This window comes from Gymnodraco acuticeps, unplaced genomic scaffold (assembly GCF_902827175.1).
Source record: "Gymnodraco acuticeps unplaced genomic scaffold, fGymAcu1.1, whole genome shotgun sequence".
Classification (NCBI taxonomy): Eukaryota; Metazoa; Chordata; class Actinopteri; order Perciformes; family Bathydraconidae; genus Gymnodraco; species Gymnodraco acuticeps.
Genome location: NW_022990021.1, coordinates 2,239,516 through 2,264,777, shown reverse-complemented (window position 1 = coordinate 2,264,777; position 25,262 = coordinate 2,239,516). Strand labels below are relative to the sequence as shown.

At 41.5% G+C, this 25,262-nt stretch overlaps 1 protein-coding gene and 1 long non-coding RNA gene across 2 annotated transcripts in view; one reads left to right on the top strand and one right to left on the bottom strand.

Annotated features, from left to right (window-relative positions):
• Positions 1 to 25,262, top strand: part of LOC117544793 (cadherin-7-like) — a 106,776-nt gene that overhangs the window by 15,175 nt on the left and 66,339 nt on the right. The gene's annotated exons all lie outside the window — the stretch shown is intronic.
• LOC117544794 lies at positions 603 to 1,875 on the bottom strand. The gene is made up of 3 exons (XR_004568725.1): positions 1,736 to 1,875; positions 1,441 to 1,648; positions 603 to 1,349 (listed from the first exon to the last, which is right to left on the bottom strand). It is a non-coding gene; the product is annotated as an uncharacterized LOC117544794 (long non-coding RNA).

Here is a 25,262-nt window from a genome sequence, read left to right as displayed (position 1 = left end):
ATGGTCCTTCACAGAGAATACAAGGGAAATAGAAAGCTGGGAAAAGGTTGCTTTTCTGAAAGTCTAGGTCAAGTGATGACTACCTGAAGAAGGTCACATTACCTGAGTCAGTCATGGGTGGGTTTCCATTAGCTACCTTGGATTTAGTCAGTGGTAAATTGTTAATTTCTCCATATTATGTAAGTCCTTAAAATCTCAGGATTTTAAGATTTACAAATTAGCACAATTTCTGTATTTGTTGCGTGATTTCACTTTTTATTTTCAAAACCCGGCAAATGAAAGCTTTAGCGCAAGTTCAATAAGGAAGACCTAACTCGAGTCACTCACACGTCACTCTATGGCTCCCTTCCCCCCTCATTAAATATGAGGGCGTCACGCCTCAGCAGCCAATCGCTGCACATGCTAAATGCCTTAAATACCTGCTCTTCCTCCCTGTCAGTTGTCATTGCAGATGATCACACGCAGTAGCAGTACTTCTCTACTCTTTCTCGTGAGAAAAAAAAAAAAACCCAAAACAAAACCTAGCTCAAGATGTCCAACTCGGACAATTCAGACGAACCTGGTATGGAAATCTTTGATCCCGGTTCGACTCTCCACAGCGGCCTATCACCAGAGGCAGACTTCCTCATCGCCCGACTCCGGCAGCAGGGCATCCCCACAGCCCCAGGCCTCACTCTCTCGCAACTTCGAGAGCTCTCGGATCAGGTCTCCAGCTCAGCTCCCCAGCCCGAGGCAGCAGCCCCAAGCAGCTCCCCAGAGAGACCAGGGCGAGGACGCGGCCGCAGCCGCGGAGGAAAAAAACGCAGGAAATCGAGCCCTCCAGGACCCCGTCCGCCTCCCAAATCCACCCCTTCTCAGGCTCACCAGGCCGGGAGCGGGGAAAGTAGCGTGGTCGGCGCCCTGCAATCCCTCAATAGCTCCATAAGAGCCATCGATGCTCGCCTCCAGGCCCTGGAAGACTCCGGCACAGGAGCGTCAACTTCCGCCGCATTCAGAGCAGCGCTCGCTGCCTCAGTCCCGCTGGGGTTGCCAGGTCAGGGTTTTCCACGCATCCCAGTGGCAGCTCCTCCTCACTCTCTGGCTTCAGCCCTCCCAGCCCCCCCTGCAGGTAGGCCTTTTATTTCTCAAGCCGCTAATATCTCCTCACGGCTTAGGTCGAAAATTCTTGAAGGGAAGGATGTTAACTTGCTTAGCCTTATCCTGCCCTCCCCAGAGTGCGATAAAGCCATCGCCACAGGAGGAGACATCACCGCCGTCTTTAAAACCGCAGACCCCAGGCTTATCAGAGATATCAGCATAGGGCAATTCATGGTAGCTTTCGGCATCTTCCGTGACGTCATCTGCTCTGTCTACCCTGAGAGAAGAGCAGAATTAGATACGTACATGGCCATCATCGGGGACATCAACCTTAGATACGGGAGATCCATCTTCTATCAGTACCATAAAAGCTTTTCTAGTAAAGCAGCGCTTCACCTAGCGCATAGCAATATCCGCCTCGACTGGTCAGTGATGGACATCGAGCTGCTCGTGATGGCTACCGGCGGGCAAACCGCTATTTCTTGCAACAGCTGCGGAGCACAAGGCCACATCGCTGTCCTCTGCCCCTCAGTGCCTTTCTCCGCGCCCAGAGCCTCCCACACGCAGTATACTGGATATGATAGAACAAACCGTCAGGTGCAAATGAGACACGAAGACAAAATCTGCGCTAGATTCAATGAAAATGTCTGTACTCAACCTTATTGTTCATTTCTCCATATCTGCAGTTCCTGCAGGGATGCACACCCGAAGTCCGTGTGCCCCAGGCGCAGCCAAAACCTCTCAGTAGCTCTGCGCCAGAAACCTCGTGGTGGAAAAACATTCTAAAACATCACCCCTCCACTCCCATTAACATCCCTCAGCTAGCAGCTGCGCTATCCAACCACCCAGATTCCGTTTTCGTGGACTATCTCCTGTCAGGGCTCTCCCAAGGCTTCAGGGTAGGGGTCCTCTCATCTCCCACAGTTACTTTCGTAGCAAAAAACCTACAGTCAGCCGCTAAAGAACCCAACATAGTTTCCCAGCTCATCGACAAAGAACTCCACAAAGGATACATAATCGGCCCCTTTAGCTCCTCCCCCTTCCCAGTGTTCCGTTCAAATCCCATAGGAATAGCCACACGCAAATACTCTGGAAAAAAAAGGCTGATTTTCGATCTGTCCGCTCCCCGTTCCGGCACATTTTGCAGCGTCAATAGTATCATCCCTCCAGAGCAGTTTTCCCTTCACTATGCCTCAGTGGACAATGCAATCAAATTGATTAAGTTCACAGGGCACGGAGCGTGGCTCTCCAAAGCGGACATTACCGATGCCTTCAAAATCATTCCCATTCATCCGTCTCAGTGGAACTTGTTCGGCATTAAGTGGGAGTCCAAATTCTATTTCGCCGTTCGCCTGACCTTCGGGTGCAGAAGCAGCCCCTGCATCTTCAACTCCTTCTCGGAAGCGCTCTGCTGGATCCTGCTGAACATCGTCAGAATCCCCTCCGTCCTTCACCTACTGGACGACTTCCTCCTCATAGACCCGCCACAGGACAGCTCAGGGACCTCACTGAGCAAACTGAAACACTGCTTTCAGGAGCTAGGCGTCCCCCTCTCCAATGAAAAAACGTTAGGTCCCAACACATGCTTAGAGTTCTTAGGCATCACCCTTGACTCCATAGACATGAAGGCGTCTCTCCCCTCCGACAAATTGCAGCGCATTCGGGACATCACCAAATCATACTGCGAGCAACAAATCATTACAAAACAACAGCTGCTCTCCCTTCTAGGACACCTCAACTTCGCCATGCGAGTCATCCCCCAGGGGCGCTCGTTCATCTCCCGCCTCCTGGACACAGCATCAGCGGTCGACAATCTCCATGACCGCGTCCTCTTAGACGAAGGCTGCCGCTCAGACCTACGTTTCTGGTCTTTCCTGCTCGCCCACTGGAACGGAGTCACTTTCTTCTATGACGACCTCGTGTGTTCCTCCGATTCAATGAGGTTCTTCACGGATGCCGCCCCATCCGTGGGTTTTGGGGGCTTCTTTCAGGGCGAGTGGTTCGCAGGGCCTTGGCCCCCGTCATTCCCTAATCATGCCTCATCCTCCGCTCTGCACGAGATATTTCCGATCGCCGTTGCATGCCACGTATGGGGTCACCAGTGGTTCCGTAAACGCATCTCGGTGCTGTGCGATAACCAATCAGTGGTCGAAATCATCAATAAAGCGCGCTCCCAGTGTAGCGACATCATGCCATTCATGAGAAGCATCACGCGGTCCTCCATTATCCACAACTTCATCATCACAGCTCGTCACATTCCCGGTCACCTCAATGTCATCGCTGACTCCCTCTCTCGCTTTCATTTCCAGACATTCCGGAGCCTCTGCCCGGAAGCCAGCTCGCAACCAGTCGGAATCCCTCCACTTCATCTCCTCTCTCTGCACTAACCGAGAGTCCCCTAGCTCGGCACCTTGAGTCGGCCAGATTCTTCATGAGAAAGGGCTTAGCCGCTTCCACCCTCAGATCCTATGATTTCGCATGGAGAACGTTCGCTTTTTTCTGCCGCTCAGTAGATGTCCCCCTCAAACCTGTCCTCATCTCCACCGTGTGCGCCTTTATGGGCTACTGCACCACCGATCGACACCTCAAACCCCTGTATATCCGGAGCCTCCTAGCAGGAATTCAATTTAACGTTCGATGCTCTGATCCTAGCTTTCCCAGCCTACTCTCCAACCCTACCGTTAAACTCATCCTTAAAGGGCTGTACAAGACGTTTCCCCCCGCTGCAGACCCGAGGCTCCCCATCACGCTCCCTGTCCTGCGTCTCATGCTGTCCACACTCAGGAAAGGATTATTCTCCCCCTATCTCGACGCACTGCTCGATGCCGTATTCCTACTTGCCTTCTATGCGCTCCTCCGACCCGGCGAATTTACCACAGCTTCCCTCACGTTCGACCCCAGCCAAGACGTCTGCCTCTCCGACCTAGTCTTCAACACCAACCACTTTAGTCTCAGCCTCAAACACTCAAAATGCGGAGGAGCCTGCTCAGTCATCGCGGCTCGCATCAATTCCCCGTTCTGCCCTTTTAATTCCATGATTAAATTCCTGCGCTGCAGACCCCCCACCAATCCGTCCTCACCACTTTTTCTCATCAAAGGAAATGCCCCCCTAACGCTGCGACTGTTCACTTTCTACCTCAAGCAAGTCCTCACTAAGTCCGGCATATCACCTACATCCTACTCAGGACATTCCTTTAGGATAGGTGCAGCCACCTCGGCTGCTAATCAAGGTCTCTCCACCTCATCCCTTCAACAATTAGGACGGTGGTCCTCCTCCGCCTTCGCAACCTACATTCGCCCGGACATCAGCACCGTACTGGCTTCCCAAAGATCTCTCGGACCCTAATTATGGTATTTATGCATATAACTGGTGGTGGCTCATAAACACATTCATAAGTATACATGTCTAACTAAGGTACCTGATATTCAAACTGCATTCCTGTCCTAGTCCGCGGGCCCCGCCCACAGGGAATAACTTCTCGTCTCACGCGCACCTCCACGTAACGGGCTCCATCTCCCGGACACAGGTATCCAAATCCCAGGCTCTCGCTCAAACGTGTCAGTGTAAAGATATATCCTATGAAGTCAGGCGTGGCGGAAGGCCACCGTACACCTCGGTGTCAGCTACAAAACAAAGGAAAGAGAAAGAAAAGATATATATATATATATAGCCTGCGAAGTCAGGCGTGGCGGAAGGCCACCGTACACTTCGGTGTCAGTTACAAAACAAAGGAAAGAGAAAGAAAAAGATATATATATATATAGCCTGCGAAGTCAGGCGTGGCGGAAGGCCACCGTACACTTCGGTGTCGTAGCGGAAGGCTACCGTACACTTCGGTGTCAGTTACAAAACAAAGAGTAAAGAAAAAAAGATACATATATATATATATAACCTGCGAAGTCAGGCGTGGCGGAAGGCCACCGTACACTTCGGTGTCAGTTACAAAACAAAGGAAAAAGAAATAAAGAAAAACATATATATATATATATAGCCTGAGAAGTCAGGCGTGGCGGAAGGCCACCGTACACTTCGGTGTCGTAGCGGAAGGCTACCGTACACTTCGGTGTCAGTTACAAAAAAAACAAAGGAAAGAGTAAAGAAAGATATATATATATATATATAACCTGCGAAGTCAGGCGTGGCGGAAGGCCACCGTACACTTCGGTGTCAGTTACAAAACAAAGGAAAAAGAATAAAGAGAAATATATATATATATATATAGCCTGCGAAGTCAGGCGTGGCGGAAGGCCACCGTACACTTCGGTGTCGTAGCGGAAGGCTACCGTACACTTCGGTGTCGTGGACGTTGGGCCACCGTTACAAAACGAAACCGCTCGCTCCTCGGCGTAGTCAAGCCCTGCTGGCCAGGCATGCGACCCGCAGGTCGTTTTCAGATAAGACCGGCACTGATTTCGGCAGTCAGAGTCTCAGCATGACCAGTAAGCTCCGGCAGTGATTCCGGCACAGTGTCGCTCATATACGTGTTAATCTATTATCTCTCCTCCCCAGATCACCAGTCACCCCACAAGGTAAGCAACTCAGTTCATCTCAGTATTCATACTTCACTGGTTTTGGGGATTTCATCGGAGCGGTGCTTTCCCTCCTGAATGATTATCCTGCAAACCGGGGGCCTAATCGCCAAACACCATTACATTCTCCTGTTGTACTATCATGGCAATCATTTCATTCATATGACGTGTAAACAATAAATATGTAATTCTTACATCACGTCTCTCCGGGTTGAAATGAAAGCTTTAGCGCAAGTTCAATAAGGAAGACCTAACTCGAGTCACTCACACGTCACTCTATGGCTCCCTTCCCCCCTCATTAAATATGAGGGCGTCACGCCTCAGCAGCCAATCGCTGCACATGCTAAATGCCTTAAATACCTGCTCTTCCTCCCTGTCAGTTGTCATTGCAGATGATCACACGCAACCCGCCTCCACCCCTCTCGCCTCCTGTCTCCTTCAGGACAAAGCTAAACCTTCCTCCTTCAGACCGGTCTCACCTACTCATCACCACCACCAGTGTCTAGACCCCGGGGATTTCATCGGAGCGGTGCTTTCCCTCCTGAATGATTATCCTGCAAACCGGGGGCCTAATCGCCAAACACCATTACATTCTCCTGTTGTACTATCATGGCAATCATTTAATTCATATGACGTGTAAACAATAAATATGTAATTCTTACATCACGTCTCTCCGGGTTGAACTAAAATAATGCTGGCCAACCTAACATATCAACAAAGGCTTCACTAAAAAATCCTCATATCAGGACCACTTTTATAAACTAAATTAAAGTCCTTGTTAATTATTTGAGGACACGTGCAATTCAGGCAGTTTTGCAATATTATATTGCTTCAACGTTCTAAGATGGACCATTTTTAAAGTTACCAAACTAAAGTGTAAAGAAATAGTATAGGTACAATCTCAGAGTTTGGCGCACTGGTTTAAATATCAACCCTTAACTTGAAAGTATAGTTTTATAAAGTAATTTTCATTTTAAATGATTGAAAATGTAACGCATTTTTCCATAATTGTAAACTGCAATATATTTTGTTTTTCAAAACAAGACATTTGAAGACTAACCTTGGATATGTTTTTATAAATGTCTGAGATTTTTAATTCTAGTCTAATGGAAAATGAAGTTATGTGTTTGAATTGAATGTCTGTCATTCTCCTTTTTTATTAACATATTCTTTCCGAAAGAAAAATCCAATTAAAGCACACAAAGCCCTTCAGCCGGCAAATATAAAGGTCTGTAAAATGAAAGAACTAAAGTGACATTCTTTATATTATGAACTGTAGCTGTGTGCTTTTTTTATAAACAGTGGAAAAGACTAATTGATTTTCAGTATTTCTCACACATCTAACAGTGAAGAAAGATAGCACAGTCTGATGCAGTGCAGTATTATTGAAAGAGACTGGCATCAACACACTGATATGGAATAGTGTGGACATGCATCAGCTGTTGTTGACTGCTAGCTATATATAGGCTTTCATTCTAATTAGCTGTTGACTGTAATGCAGATGGATAAATGCTTCAGGAAGTCATTTACATCCATTTTACTTTCCTGTATGATCACTTCTACTTTACATGGCATCCACTCAATTAAAGATCATAATTTGAGCCTGTGTGCTTAACAGAATTAGCATTTACATTTTCATTTGACACATTGATTGCACTGGGCACATGCAGATAAACACAGGTCGTTTTTAAAAACGATTGTGGTGTCTTCATGCATACTGACACTATTTCATTATTGTTTGTAAAACACATGCTTAACACGAGCTTTCATTATTTCATGTGAATTCAATTCTTTATTCTCACCTAGAAGGTTTGTGAATCTGTCATAGGCTTGGAAGTCTAGAATCCACAGGTATTAACAGAGAAATGATTGGATAAAAGAATACCACTGTAAGATTTTTGACAAGCCTACTGTAGCTTTTATTCACAGATTCCTCATCAAAAACATTAATGTCAAGAGACCTTTACACAGGTGTACAATTATATAGCTCAGAATTCCTCTACAAGACATTTTAAGTTGAAAACACTTGAACTCTCAAATAACTAAAGAGATGTGTTTACTTACACACAGAATCCTGCAGCTTCTATGGTGTCTATCTGTCTGTGTGTTATCTGGAAATGTATAGAAAAGCATTTAGTTAACTAGAAGAAGACAATGTGCGTCAAATGGAAAGAAAACTGCACTTGTAGAGAAATGTAGAGCAGATGCTTTTTATTTGACCTCTTGACTAACTTAGAGAAGTGAACAAATCTGATGTCAATCGTCATCTCGCACATAGGTCTGTATATGAGTGTATTATGGATGTTGAAGTGCAAACACGGTTGCTGATGGAACTGAATTATATACGTGACAAAGACAAATAGAAGCTTATTATACATGTTCATTACACACACATTGCATCTAATTTACTAAGGTATAATATGGAATTCAGCCATATGGTGTTCATTACTTACTATGTATGTCCCTGATATCTTTTCCGAAATCAGTTGTACTTGTCTTATGTGGTTGACCTATATCTATCCCAAAAAAGATCACGAGTGCCTCCTTCAAACAAGTTTGTGATTCAAAAGACATATTGAAGTTAAGTGATGTAAATAAATACCAAAATAAGGGAAGGTTTAATGACTTCTTAAGTCATTTAAAAATAGCTTTGCACTAGCAATTGTTTATGCCTTTGTGCTAAATGTAGCAAGACCAATACTGCATTTTGACGCCAATTTCTATCTATATTCAGGAGTTTTAGAAGTTTGATTGTAGTTTTTATACCCAAATACATAGCTCTTACAATTTGCAAATGCTTTTATTTCACTTTAATGAAGCAAAATCCATCTGAACTCACTTTCATACTCACATTTTTAAACCGTTATTTTGCCCTTTTGGATGTTGGTGATTCATGCAGTTCTAGTCTGCTTCAGAATCACGAACCACAAGGACTCATGAGATCTTCTTGTTGGCCAAACTTTAGCTGACTCTTCATCTGTTGGCCTCTGGGTCTTACCAGCAGTCGGTGGCACATACATACAGCTGGGATGTCATGCTCACTCTTGTGCTGTCTGGGGTACTTAAGGCAGTGACACGGCAACCGGAATAACACATTGGTTTCCCACAAGCAGCAGACAATATCAAAGATGACTTGTTCTTGACAACCGAAATTCCCAAATGTCATGTGAAGAATAGAAGGAAACACAGTAGCCCATAATACCAGAACAGGAGACATAGGGCTCAAACGTCCAGGGTGACCACTCTGCTCAGTGTGTCCTCCCAACGTAATGGGCTGGATTTTTAGGTTCAGCTCCATATTATCCATTCCAGCTGACAGCATGATGCATGAGGTGTTGTGACAATAGCCAAGCTACCTGGCTGTACTAATGCCCTGGTCTTATGGGGTGAAGGGGAGTGATGGGAAACATTCCATAGTGTCCATATTGGTAGGTCCCAGTTGTGAATATATATCAGATCTTGCGAAAGCATTTGGACATTCAAGATTCAAAGGTTCTATTGTCATATGCTCAAAGCTACAGTGTAGAAATGGCAATGAAAATCTGACCTGAGCTCCTCCAACAATGCAACATTAAAAAATATAAAATAAAAAGTAGTGCAAAAAGTCTATATACATGTAAATAGAATATGATATGTACAAGAACAGAATATGAAATCAAATAATGTCAATTAAGACAAAATGAAATACGGTTTATTGCGTGGATAACTATTTATATACATAAGTATATGTCCTCTTCTTGACTACAAGTAGACAAACTCACATTTTGACCTGATGAAAAGTGATCAAAGTTATAATAATGTATCCTCAGTGGAACACGAAAGGCCGTACCAAATTTCAAAGCAATATAATTATGATGATGTGTATATGATTACAAGTAGTTTTAGTGGCAATCAACCCAAGAATAGTAGCTCAGATATCTTTTCATGGATCGAAGACGTCTTGGGAATTCAAGCCATAATGACATTTTATTGTATTCTGAATTTGCACCACCATTGTTTTCCACCTGTCAAAGTAAATATAGAGTGTTTGGCAGTAGGGATGCATACCGGTATCCGGTATTACCGAAATACCGGTTACTGGTGGCTACGGTATACCGTACCAAAATCAGATCCGGTTTCGATACTTTAGAAAAAAAAATGATTGCATAATCGTTTTTCTTCATATTTTATGTATTTTTGTTTGTTCAATACTAGAAAGGTAAAAGTCCAACAAATGAACTGTGATGGGATTTGTTTTCTCTCACCAGTGAAGGCAAATGTTGATTTTAAAGATGAGATTTGTTTGTTTGTGCAATGCCGAGATCTCATGACCTTTATTCTATTATTTATTTGTTCTCTAGTCGAATTTCAGGTTTAACATTAATTATAACGGTCTGTTTGCATTGACAAGATGTGCTATTCACGCGGCACACCTGCTGTGTTATAAAAGATATTCCATAATCGGTTTTCTTCATATTTGTTATGTATCTTTCATTGTTTGTTCAGTACTAAAAGGTCCAAGAAGTCCCACAATTGAATTGAATATTAATTTGACATGTTAACTATATCGTAAAGCGCTTCATGGGAGTAATTGTGGGATGATACATTTTCAAAGTATCACGATATGTATCGGTTGAGTATCGGTAACGTTCAGTGGTATCGGTATCGTAAAAAAGTCAACGATATGCATCCCTATTTGGCAGTAAATATAGAGGGTTTTGGGTGGAGCCCTCTGAGGCCACCTGTTCCTGAGCTGATGCGACCGACTGATATATTGCTTATTAAAACACCAATTGCTGTCTTATTGGCCGGGAAGACAGAGCAGCTTCACAAGCTCATCAGGAAACCTCTTCACGCTTTAGCTATGACTTTTACTAAAGGCCACTTTCAATAAATGTCAGACTCCAAACATTGGTAAACAGTTTTAGCTCTGATCAAATTCCAGAGGGGTGGTATGCACGGTGAGGTTGCCATGTCGGTTCCACTTCTGAAATGGCACATTAAACAAATGGAGCATATCGACAGTATTTATTCCCAACACTGAGGAGACCTGCCCTTTAACTTCATGTCCCACTCTTCAAAACTTTGAGAACCTCCTGTTACAAAGTGCAGCTTTGTTAGAGTACACATTTGACAGGAAGTGATGGGAGATGCCAATGTCCCACACCCTTAGAATCAGAGTGTTAGAGTCATAAATGGTTAAGTCATTTCAGTCTCCAGTTCTTGTTATTGTGTGATTTATGGGCAATAATGAGGTGGTTATCATTCTCCTGATCCACATCTTCAATATGTGGATTGTTCATTGCCCTTGTCGGTCATCTTCATTTGCGTATTGTAGGTGAATAGCGCCCGAGAAGAGATTATTGATGTCACTGTCATCGGGGGGGTCACCTCTGAGTGCTTGGAGCCACGAGTACTCTTCACTGAACAGGTTTTTAATCATAATAATGTGTCAAACATCATCGGAAGCTGTTTGCTGTAGAGAGCTTGAGTGCGTGTGAACAACTGGAGTGAACAAACATAAGCAATTACGCTTCCCTAAGCATTAAAACAAATATATGAATATCATGAAAGTGCTTTAAAATCACCAAAGAATGTGGGGAGTAGAGAAATAAATTATTACTTATGAATAACCTTTTATCTGTTTTCTTTAAGGCAAAGATAGTTTTTTAAGGCATGTGAACACATTTGATTTATTTTACATTTACTACAGCTGTTTGTCAGTGGAATATTGGCTGTCCTATTAAGCATTTATGTAAGCTGAACTTAGGCAGGCAAGCCATTTGAAATGATGGACAACATTTTCCACATTAGAACTTTCATCCAACCTTTTTCATCTCCATCCCAGTAAAGTCCAGAAAAATAATTTAAATGCTACCCTAGTCAGTTAAACCGTCCAAAATTATTAATATAATCTTTTGGGTTCTTTATAATAATTATTTGCACAACAAGACACCACCCAAATGCAATGGAAAAAGTGTATTTTTATTTAAATATTTGTTAGATTAACAACATCTTGGCAGTTTTAATAACCAGTGTCAATAGATGAAACTGAATACTTGAATTGAGCAAATCAAATGCATTTCACACATAGCACATATAGTTAGACATCCTTGTTTTTTATCGACTATACACAGTCGAAACACACTCCTAATTTTGGCCAGTTTCAAGGCGTTTTAACACACTGCCAGCTCCTTTTTCACACACCAGCCAATGGGGAGCGGCTGCGAGACGGATGGATCGCAGCCACTTTGGAACGGCCTGTCTTTTCTGTTGGCGAAGAGGAGCTCTTTCTAAAGTTGAAAAACGTGTTAACCTTATAAACGCCTACAAAGGACATTGCTTTTTTTATGAGCAGACTAATCACAAGGTTGTACTTTACACAGCAGACACAATATGATACAATAATAACACAGTAGTTTGAGGTTTTCATCGAGCTGCTGTGTTCATCCTTTGACTGCTGAACATCTTTTGTGAGTCACTTTCTCCTCCTTGCTGCACAATAACGCATGTCTTACAAAATGAAGAAACATGTATTTTAACTTAAATTAAACTAAAACCCCAACTAAATGTTTTATCCTAGCAAATTTTAAAGCACATGCTTTTTATCGAAATGTGCAGCGGATAGACTTTTACAGTTCAGTAGGAAATCGTAATGTTGATATAAAATGTGTCGAATTCTGATAAATGAATCTTAAAAATGTCAATTCGCCATGACCTCGGGCTATAATCAATATGGATTTTGTAGAGGCAGAGTTTTAGTGGTTTTAGTGGACTGTAGCATTGGATGAGCCAGAGTTTGAGTGTGAAACGGTGAGCCTGGGTCCACAGGTTCAGAACAGTCAAGTGATATTTATAGCCCACTGTGGCCTCCTAAACTGTTCCATACAGTTTGTCCTGCACTCGTCCCTGGCAGCTTATTTTTCTTATTGCATGTAGTTTTGACATTTTGTGATATATAAGCCCTAAGCCCCCCAAACAAACTTCTCCTTTTCATTATACTTCCACTGCAAGGACATTTTTTCTTAATTGGTTTCTTAACGCTTGATTTGCAGGAGCACGCCCCTGTGTGGACATTGTGAATGGGCCTTGGAACCAAGGATGAATAGATTTGAATTTGGCGCTGAAAGGTGAAGACACTTGCACATTATTTCTAAAAAATGCCTGCAGAAAATCTCTTTTAATTGGGCTCAAACATCTATTTGGACTCAGGAACAAAATGAGACGAACTATTGAGGTCAAAGGTTAAGATCACTTTTACCTTAGAAAACACATGTTTAGCCAATGGTTAATATGTTAAATAGGAGTTTTGTTTTTTTAAAGGAATAAGAATGCTACATGCAATATGCTTTTGTCAGCATGTACCGTAGAAACCAAATAGGTACTTCAATCATATTGATAAAACTAACATTCATTTCAATAATTATGTTTTGAGACATATTTTTGCTGGGTTTTTTTCAGCTTTCTTACCCAATACTGTTATTTGTATACATGGTATCCCACAGAGAGAGAGAGAAATAACAACTATTGTAGCTACAGCATGCAAATATAATTGATTATATCTACAACACCTGATATGGAAACACAATTTCCTCCTAGATCTCTTTATGTTTACATTTTGAATCGTCCTTTAATAGACTGCCAGTTGTATCCTCTACTCACTCGCACATGAAAAAAACACGCCGTCACACCGATAGCATCTAAGGAAGCTTTTTGTGACAACAGCGCTTTGATTCCGCCTCCATGATACTTTGAAAGGGATGCCTATTCCTGTCCTCCATATATTTGCATCTCAGGGATGAGGGCAGCTGAAAGCCACGCAGACACAAACACAGACACATAATACAAAATAAGTGAAAGCTTGCCCTGATTGCTACCTTGATTACTTTTCATTGATGTGGATGACACATCGGCATGGTGGCAAGGCTGGCACACCATTACAAGGTAGCGGGGAACAAAGATTGACATGCCCGGGAAGCACTTCTGCTTTTCTTTAATTAACATGTGTGTGTCAAGGGCTACTCCAAATACAATCCTATTGAGTAGATTAGATTACCCGGTAGTACATTTGAGTTGTTTAAAATGTAGTTCAAAGCTCATGTTGGGCAGTAGATCAGCAGCATAGATGTGAAATATGCTATCTTTCTGTAAAACAAGTATTTTTTTTTATCATCTGTGTGTCTCCCTGTATAATTAGTGTGTGTCTTTAAAATGACTGAACGTATTACTTTTGTACAGAGATAGGAGATGTACTCAGATCTTGTACTTGAGTAAAAGTAGAAGTACCAGGGTGTAGGAATACTCTGTTACAGTAAAAGTCCTGCAATCAAAATGTTACTCAAGTAAAAGTAGATATATTTCACATCATTACTCCAAATATGAAAAGTAACTAAAGGTATTAAATAAATGTAGTGGAGTAAAAGTACACAATTTACCTCTGAATTGTAGTTGAGTAAAAGTAGCATAAAATGGAAATACTTGAATAAAGGACAAGTACCTCAAAATCTTACTTAAAGGTGGGGTAGGTCATTAAGGAGAAACCAGCTCGAGAGTAAGGCAAGGAAAGGCAAGTTTATTTATATAGCACCTTTCAACACAAGGCAATTCAAAGTGCTTTACAAAAAATGAAAGACATTAAGAAAATGGCATTTAAAATCAGTCGTTAAAAAGCAAAGATAATAAAATAAACATTAAAAGAAAAAATACATGGATACAAGTTACAGTGCAGTTTAAGATGTGAATAGTTCAATTAAAAGCAGCGGCAAAAAGAAAAGTCTTCAGCCTGGATTTAAAAGTTAAAAGTCAGAGTTGCAGCGGACCGGCAGGTTTCTGGGAGTTTGTTCCAGATATTTGGAGCATAACAACTGAATGCTGCTTCTCCATGTTTAGTTCTGACTCTGGGGACAGAAAGCTGACCAGTCCCTGAAGACCTGAGAGTTCTGGATGGTTCATAATTTAGCAGATTAGAAATGTATTTTGGGCCTAAACCATTCAAAGCTTTATAAACCAGCAGCAGTATTTTGAAATCTATTATTTGACACACAGGAAGCCAGTGTAAAGACTTCAGATTTTACACTGGCTTCAGACTTCCATGGAACATTAACTCCCTTCAATTATTATCAAATGAAAAATGGCACTCACTTTCAACCTTACCCAGATCACAAAGCTCCCAGAAGTTCAATACTACACTTTGAAGCATTCATGTATTGATACAGCAAAAATATATTGAATGTGTCCATCTCCATCACCATGGGTGGAACTTTTTAATGACTGTCTTATATCCTCTGTTTCCTAATGTCCATTTTAACTTTCACTTGACCATCTCTAATTACATATTTGAATCATTACAATCTTAGCTTTTTTAGATGTATAATTCAAGATACCTGCCATTGCTTTCTGACTAGAAAGAACAACCATTCAATATATCTTCAAATAGATTTCAGATATCTTTTAAACATATCTATAATGACGTGACAGAAATCGCCAAGCTGTTTTATAATTCATAATGTATTATTCTGCCGGGATTTACATTACAGATATCTGCAGTGCACTTATGATAAGTCAGATAACTAATTAAATGTGAGATCTGTTTAATTAAACTCGACTTGTAAGACTTAACCATTGAGCTGAATGCATAATCTCATGAGGGATATGTGAGAGAATATCTCTGAGTGTACTAATGACTAGTCAAATCTATCATATCTTTTTTATTCTCCACACTACAGTACATGTTTTTAATTATTATTCATTGGAATGTGTTTAGAGAGATCTTTAATTAAAGTCTTAAAAGGCTTAAGAGCCATTTATCAACACAGTTCTTTTTTAAAGCATGTTTTTTTCCTGTTTGACCATTTCACTTTTTCCAAAACAACAAGTGTTTCGTTTGTTCTTTCTTTTGTGAGTCAGACTGCGTTTTGCACATTTGTACCTCCACTTTAACATATAATACACTCTAGTTTGCCATATACTCATTGTCCTAAATGTTTTAGTTGTTTAGCTTTTAAGGTTATTTGTGTAGTTACATTTACATTTGTTCGCAACCGAGTGTGAAGCGGCTGGGATGAGGATCAGCACCTCCAAATCTGAGGCCATGGTTCTCAGCAGAAAACCAATGGACTGTCCACTCCAAGTAGGGAATGAGTCCTTACCCCAAGTGAAGGAGTTCAAGTAACTCGGGGTCTTGTTCTCGAGTGAGGGAACAATGGAGCGTGAGATGGGCCGGAGAATCGGAGCAGCGGGAGCGGTACTGCAGTCGCTTTACCGCACCGTTGTGACGAAAAGGGAGCTGAGCCAGAAGGCAAAGCTCTCTGTCTACCGGGCCATTTTCGTTCCTACCCTCACCTATGGTCATGAAGGATGGGTCATGACCAAAAGAACGAGATCGCGGATACTAGCGGCCGAGATGGGTTTTCTCCGCAGGGTGGCTGGGAAGAGACCAAGGGGTAGACCTAGGACCAGGTGGAGGGATCCCAAGGCGCTATTATATAGCGCCTTGGGATCCCCCAGTCAGAGCTGGTTGATGTCGCCAGGGAAAATAAAGTTCGGGGCTCTCTGCTGGAACTGCTACCCCCGCGACCCGACCACGGATAAGCGGGAGAAGATGGATGGATGGATGGACATTTACATTTGGTGTAAATACTTGTCTTTAACATTCTTTTTAATGCTTCTTAAAAATAAAATTGTTTTATTATCCTAATATATTTATTTTTGATCTACTTTGCAACTTATTTGTTTAGATTATTTATGTTTGTACCACCAGATACCAAAGCAAATTCCTTGTATGTGTAAACGTACCTGGCAGTACATGTTACCAGAGATGGCAAAAGTACACACATCCTTTACTCAAGTAGAAGTACAGATACTCGTGTTTACAAATACTCTGGTAAAAGTAGAACCAGTGACTAAACTTCTTTACTCAAGTAAAAGTAAAGAAGTATGGGCTTTGAAATGTACCCATAACTACCAGCTGTTTTAAAGAGTACCTGAGCTCCCTTTATATGAATAGAACAATAATGTCATTGTTAGCTAATGAATATTTTGATGCTGAGCAACGGCAACATGACAACGTTTTCATTGGTCCCTCTTCTTTAGAGAAGACCAGGAAATGATGGATACACGGATCGTGTTCAAATCAATAGGCACACAATGACTCTAAATAATAATGATCACGCCACCAAACGCAGATTAAAAATAAAGTAACTAACCTGTTTTGAAAATGTAAGAAGTAGAAAGTACAGGTATTTGTGTTAAAAATGTAAGAAGTAAAAGTCAAAAGTCGTCAGAAAAATAAGAAGTGGAGTAAAGTACTGATCCGAGAAAAGTATTTGTACTCTACTACTTCCCGCCTCTGCATGACACTCATTTAATCTGGATACATACAGATGCATTAATGACTTATTTAGTAAATACTTGTCTGAGAACATGGATTGAAACACATGTTTATATAGCATTGTTTGGCTTTGAGATCTTGACTGAAGCCCATTTCCAAGAAGGCTCATTTATCCTCCTCACACGGAAACAGAGCCATTATCTCCCCAGTGTTATGACTCAGCAAGCAGGTGCAGATATGAGCCGCCGCCGTCGGATGGAGACGAAGTGTGTAAATGGCAGTCAGAATCCACAAAATCATTTCTGACTTTGATTGAAAGCCGATTCTCGCATGTGAACAGTCTGAGAGGGAGAGAGATGCCATATCCCCGCTGAAAACAGCCTCCATGCATTTTCATATTTATGCTCTGAAAAACCTATCTGCACTTGCTTTGAACCTGCCGTCAAGCCATCACACACATCTGTTTGTGTGTATTTAACAGTCGTTTCAACTGCCTTCTTCACTCATTTTGAAGCAGCTTTTTCGGCACAGAATAAGGAATATATTTCTTTGTTTTGTTCAATAAATTAGAAAAATGTGTGCTGCTCTTTTGATGAATATTCAACACATGTTTACACTTTAAAGTGACACTTCAACTACCTCTATTTCAACTCCTGTCACTGCTCTGCATACACTTAAACTATTCCTGGTGCTTTACCTTCAGCTGCTTTTGTTTTCTTACCCTACATGGCTCACACTTTATACTGAAAATGCTCTCCGCGATTAAACGCACTGTTTTGATCTCTCACACCTCAACTCCTTTCAGTTCTGAAAGTTACAATTTCAAAGATATCCCCTTCGATCTCACTTCCCAGAGATCCAGACTGCTAACCTGGGAATGAAACATCGTTCTTGCTTTACCTTATTTGGCCATATATAGTAACAGACATTTAGTGTAATGCAAACCGTGGGGTTATTGATTTCATTGTTTCAACTTGAAGTTCTTAAAATGTGTGAAGTTGAACTGCCATATAATATTTCACAAGCAAAGACTCAACATTTGAAAGACATTTGAACATGTTTACAGTGTTTCCAAATGAAGTGTTTCAATGTAAACAAGAAAACATATTTTAATGAATCCTTTCTTTGATTTTTTGTTCATGTTAGGGTTAGGGTGTAGTCATATGCTACACAGGACCCTGCTGCAGAATCAAAATGTTTGCCGATCACTCGTCATATTTTAACTTTCCTTTGCTGTTAAAAAACATATTTATTAGGTGTAATATAACTGTAAACCATGGAGCTAAGCAACATATTGAACATAGCAGCCCCACTGGAAACCCACATCAGTTTAAAATGACTTCAGTTATATGTTTGAGTGAAGCAATAAAGGACAATTTTTCTTCTGTCAGATTTTTGGGGGATGACATGTGGCAATTTGTAATTTGCCGGATTTGAACCTTTCTAACTGAGCTATTTCCCCTCTTTCATTTGTAGTAACTGTATTCGGTAAATACAAATAGAATTACACCTAATACAATTCTGTGCTATGGATACCAGTGGTGTGCCACTTGCTTTTACTTAACTTGTTTTGAACCGCAGCCACTTTATTATAAATGTATAAATAATTCATATTCTTTCTTTTTTAAACGGTGAACCATCTTACTTAAAAACATGCTGCAGAAATACAATCAATCCTCAAAGCTATTATCGACTTTCGACCCGTCTATTGTTGTAAATATCTGCCTATTTGCTTTATAATTATTTGTATTTCTGAGTGCCACACTTCAAATGGCCCTCCAACCTCCGATACTTAAGGGAGAAAAGAAAAACGAAAAAATATCGCATCCACCAGCAGCTTTGTATTTGAGAGGGTTTTCATGTGACACAGTAAATAACTGACACTTATTCATGGAAAAAACTGTTTCACTGCAAATGAGTCCGAAAACAATACGGCTGCTCGAAAAACTACATGAAGCATTCAAGGAGAGTGTTTAAATGTCTTTTTATAAACTGTATATCCCTAAACCAGAAACTGCCTCATTGGAATGACTCAATTTAATATAGCACTAATCCAAAGTACATGTGATCATGGTAATTCAATCTGTTTAGGTGATTGATTCAGTGTCCAATACGATCAGACTACCTAAACCCTATTGTATGTCAACAACATTTAGATCTAATACATAATAACAGATAAGGAAGACCAATAAGTGAGCATTACTCATTGAAATGAAGGAGAGGAATCCTAAGCCTATGTGTACAGATCCCATGTATCTCCCCACTGTGTGATAGCAAACAGTTTCTCCATGGCGATTGCTTATTCCCCACCTCCCAACGTGAAATGAAAGAGGGGAAGCCCAGCCTCTCGCCGAGCACAGCGCCATGGCTACTCACCAGAACATGGCCGAATGAATAGATGAAAAGCCAAGCATGTCAGTGACAGCTCCCCCAAAGCCCCCGTTTACTTGAGAATAATTACCTTTCTTACTCCCATCTGCTGTCTTCTTTATGAGCACTTCATGTATGTTTTATTATATGAGTCTGAACTCCCTGCTGTCTCCTGTAATAACTTTTATTTGATTTCTGTAGGATATATAATAATGGAAGAAAGTATGTAATATACAATTGTTTCCTTATGTTGCATGAGAAACCTGCAAGCCTTCCCACAGTGCAGTCGTCCGCAGTTTCTTTTTGGTTGTTTATGAAGCATACCTCGCTCGTAGAGACCCCGTTAAGCCCCCACATTCAGCCGTTCTGTGAAATATCTTCAGGGCGACTTTTGATTAAGGGCTCTTGAGCATCGGCAGCGGCTGATTTGGTGTACCGGATTCAGTGTTGCTCACAGGTTGCCAGTAGGTATGGACTTTTGAATCTATTTGTGCACACTCCATTGAATGGGAGAATGTGTACTCTACTCAAGGGAGGTGGAAATACAAAGTTTGAAACATACATTTTGGGGTTCATTTTATGTTTATTCCTGGCAGTGTTTCACAGAGCCGAGCCTAAAGAGAAGCAGAATAGAATAACACACTTTCCAACATGACTTTTCATGTAGCATAGAGCGGCAACAATGCAGTAACAATTTGTACACATTGTGCAGCAGTAGCTGTGATGGGATAGGCGTGTACCAGAGGGTTGTTGTATCATCTTTTATGCTTTTTACTCCTCTCCCTTGCTACAAGGTAAACAAGCAAACACAAAGCTAACAGGCTGGTCCCTGGAGATCCGCCTGCATACAAAGTGATGATGAGTGTCAGCTTTGATTTCAGAAGGGTTCGTGTTCTAGTCCCACCCCTCCGTCACAATCCCTTGGTGTGATCTTGAGCTACATTGCCATGCTTCATGCTGAGTTACGCTCAGGGGAAGCCAAGAAAATAATTGTAGTCTTTACATTTTCTGCATTAACAACATGGTGCTAAGTAAAAGTAATATGGAGATAAACCAAAAATACCTGCTTGACATTTTGAAATGGCATTTAATTCAAATCTTAATTTTCACTTTCATAGAAATATTCATCAGAAATATATCTTAATGGTTATTTAAAAAATCAAAACAAAAATTAAACGGTGCCATTTTATGTATTTATTTAACACTGAATTAAATAGTATTCCATAGAAAATAAGGATTGACAGTTTGAAAATAGGTTAAATTAATGAGAAAAAAGTATTTCCCTAGGCTACTTTAATAAGCCCTGCCATATTTCATATAGCCCTCATTGTTGATATAGTTTAGAGATGTAATATATGCAACAGCTGCTGCACTGTTGGGTACTCTCCTGCCAGGCAGAGAGGGAAATGAAGCAAAAAGTTCACTGAAAAGACCACATAGTGTGCTTGACCCTTGACCCTTGGCCTTGTCCTTCATGTCAATGGCATTTACCGAAAACAAAGTGCCACGGATGGCTTCCTCAAGACTAAATGTTGACTCTCACCACCACTGACACTTTAGCTGGAGTTTGCTCCTGACAGCAGGAGATGGTGAATAAACACAGCGAGCTCCATTAGAGAGCCATCGTATGCACGCTGAGAGCCTTAAGGAAACATCCAATGCAATCATCACATCTCAAACGTGGCATCTATCAGCGGGCCTGATGGATTCCATTAATAAAATACCTTTGGTGTTGTATCCTCTGTACAGCTACTCCTTCAGTGCCACCAATATCATATTGACCTAATCATTCTCCACCCCTGCAGCGCTGGCTATAAACCTGAAGTACCAATGTTCTTTTTCCCTTAATGAGATGTTGATATTTACAGACTAATTCAAGGAAGAGTTTCAACATTATCCTGTGTGAGTACAGTGTACCTTGAAAATGAATGCTCCATAATTGGATTGTATCATACAACAAACAAGAGAGGTCTGGAATTAATTGAAAAGCAGTGTAAAGAATGTGTGTATACTTTCTTTCCGTTTTGTCGATTTCAACATATAATCATAATGATAAGACATAATCAAATTGCTCAAATATAAACTCCCCTATAGACTTTTTATTCACGGGGAAAAAACGTTGCTCCAGCTTTTGGTTCTCTTGCGCACTGGGTCAGGTGGGGTAAGGATATAAAAATAAATGAGGTTAAATTGTTAACATAGGTTCAGGAGCATGGCCACGCCTAAAACTCCGCCTCGAACCACGGCCACCCCTATTTATATCCGGAAAAACTTCCGGCCACCGTTTGTCTCCATCCTTTCAACCCACCCTCCCTCTCCCTTCTACCCATACAGTTCCCCTTCCGACTCACACCGAGCGATCCCTCCATCCCTCCATCCCAACATCCCTCATCCCTACATCCCTTCATCCCTCATCCCTACATCCCTCATCCCTACATCCCTACATCCCTCATCCCTACATCCCTCATCCCAACATCCTCATCAACAAGACACAGCCCGCAGCCCGGAGCCCCACAGCCCGCAGCCCAACAGCCCGCAGCCCGGCAGCCCGACAGCCCACAGCCCGGCAGCCCCAGACAGCCGCAGCCCAACAGCCCGCAGCCCAACAGCCCACAGCCCGCAGCCCGGCAGCCCCACAGCCCGCAGCCCAACAGCCCAACAGCCCGCAGCCCAACAGCCCGCAGCCGCAGCCGACAGCCCACAGCCCGCATCCCGTCATCCCCACAGCCCGCAGCCCAACATCACAAAGCCCGTCATCCCGCATCCATACAGCCCTCAGCCCGACATCCCGCAGCCCTCATCCCTAATCCCTCATCCCAACACCCGTCATCCCAACATCCCACATCCCTCATCCCTCATCCCCTATCCCAACATCCCGCATCCCAACATCCCTCATCCCTACATCACTCATCCCTCATCCCAACATCCCTCATCCCAACATCCCTCATCCCCACATCCCCATCCCTTCATCCCCACATCCCTCATCCCAACATCCCTCATCCCTCATCCCTCATCCCTTCATCCCAACATCCTCTACCCGTCAACATTTATATTTAAACGGTGCATATTTATATACTGTATATACTAACATTTTAATCCCAGGTATTGTCTGGGGGCCCGTAATCAGCCCACGCAGATCATGCCGGAGACGGAACCCCCACTCTGAGTCTCCCACTGCACGGACCACAGCTCGTCCTCCCAGATCATCTCTTCACCCCCCTCATATCATTCACATGTTACTTCAATAAACTTACAAACATCACACTGTTGTGGCGTGGTTCCTGCTAGTGAATGTAGCATCAAAGAGGTTCTGAGAAACCATCAGAGTACTCTATATGCCAGGCCTTTACCCTGATGGTTTTATCAGCAATAGTTAGCCACTGACCTCAAATAGGGATCATTCAGTGGAAGGTATACAACAAAGATCTCCTGAACCCAAATGCAACATGTCAGCGAGCTCATCGTAAGCCTTACCCATCTCCATGCAGAGGTAACCAATGGAGTTAAACGCAACATGGTCCCTTCTGGTGGAGAAAATGTGCCTTGAGATGCAATTCCTAGCGTTCTTTCTCAGTTTCACAGGGAGTTCAACAATGGCGCCACATGCTTCTTTAGGAAACAAACCATTCCAACAAGAGTGCTGACGAGGAGATGCTTTTTAGAGAAACTCAGATCCAAGAGAAGCAATGTGGTTTTAGTCCGGCTCTTGGAAATAATGATATTTTCTTTATTATCCTATTAGAATAGGTCTTTTATAATGCAGCTATCCAGTTAAGATGTGTGGGTTTGCACCGCAGTGATTGGGAACATTTTAGGGACACGTCTGAATCATCCGATTTCTAATTGTATTCCAGGGGCATAACAACTGCCAAGAAGTATTGGAAGATCACCCATGTGATAACCTTAGTTATATGGTATCAATTTGCAACATATTTATGTTTACAGAGTAATTCCCAGTGCAGCTATCAGAAATCTAACCCTCTCTGTCTAAAGGACTATCTTTTTGTGAATCATCATTGTTGTATTGACGCAAATACATTAAGTGCTTAGGCTTGGATTGTTATTGCTAGAAGTTTCACTGGGAAATTGATGGTTAGATCATTTGTTCCAAGTGAATGTCAGTGGCATTATAATGTTAGACTGTTTTATTTAATTTCCTCTTGGTTCCCTTCTTAATCGAATGCAAGAGCGAAAATACCTGGAGAAAATATGTGGAGAAAATCGGATGCAAAACACCAGGAAGGTTGAGAACATTGTTGAAGCGTAGATATTACACTTATTGGGAGGTCGATGGTTGTCCACACATTTAAATGTCTGTTCCCCAGATTGAATGTCCATGGATATCTGAGTTATGTATATATGTAAGGGTGCTTTGAGGGTCACAAAGAATGGAAAATAGCTTAATAAATGCAGTCCATTTACCATTCACCATTACAGGTTCAATTGAAGTTTATTCTGTACTCTTTTAACACCAAATATTGAGAATCAGGAAACACATTTAATAGTCAAAATCCACTAAAAGCTTGCTCTGCATGCTTTGCTGTTAATTGAGGTGTGTTGTCATGTTGGAGTTGAGGCAGAAATATGCACTCTGCTAAATACTGACAGACAAAACAGTCCATCTGTCCATTTTTAAAACACCAACAACAACCTTCCCCTAAGATACATGTTAGATTCTGTGATCGCTCTGAAGTTCAGAACATTGAAGGGGTTGACGGCCCTCAGACAGCTTTGACTTCAGACGTGATTATTCAAGGCTGGTTACTTGTCATGGTAATTTGTATTCTCCAAGACGCTTTGAGTGTTCTTTCTTTGGAGTTGTTCAAGGATTATTTTTGTTGAAGTCATACTTTGAGGAGGGGTCTTAAACTCAGCTTTAAACTCATGACTTGTTCCTCTGAGACTAAAACTCTGCCATACGGATTTGTTTGTAGTGACTGCACAGGTTCAATGATTAAAAAAATATGTAGCTTTTCCAACTTTATTGTAGTATGTCTGTTTATGGAACAATAAAACAGCTCATATTAATATTCTAGCTACTCCAAGAAACAAACATTTGAATTCCACAGTGTGAGCATGCTCTGAGATAGAAGATAGAAATAGAATTTTGTGCGCCACTGATTTTAGGAAGGGATGTTTTATGTGGCCATTAAAAGGTCTGAACTGACTACATGGCCTCAGCTCAAGCTTTTGATTATTAGAGGTCAAAAGTGGTAGAATCCTTTCTTTATCAGATTTGATTGATATGTCGCACAGAGAATATTCACGTCTGTCCAACCATCTGTGCTCTGTCATTTAAAAATGATGTGAAAGATTGAATCAGGCTTCCATTCAACAGTGGCTGTTATATATTGGACTATTTCAGGGCAACAATAGTCACTTGATATCAGGTTCATTTAGGCTAAGATTTTTTTGCATAAAACATTTCCGAGTTTATGAAATTACAGATTTCTGGGAAGACATTTGTTATTCCGTTGCATTATGGGCAATGGAGCAGCAACTTTGGCTTCCCATAAAATAAGTGAAATGACATCCATTTGGCGAATCATCCTTGTCTTTGGTATTTTCAAAGAGCTTGAGTATGGTATTTTTAGATGAGCTGGTTATTGCTGGTGGCTTTAATGGAAAAGTACTAGTTTGATCAGTCGTAATGACCATTACAAACGCTAACAAGTCACAATGGTATTGCAGTAAGTGGCTTCATTTCATCTCATTCCATTCATTTGATGGGATTCATTCACAGATGCAGCATGTGTTGATCTTTTGATCTGATTCAAATGCCTGTCCAACAAACATGTTTTGCACTTGCTAATGTTTAAATATTTTAGTAGTTTTAAATATGAGATCATTATGCATTATACAAGAGTGACAGGCTTACAAATATGACATTTTAAACTCAAGTTGAATCTATTTAGCTTTTTATCTATGAATATGTTATAGGAAGTAACACCCTCACTTATGTAATCATCATCTAATA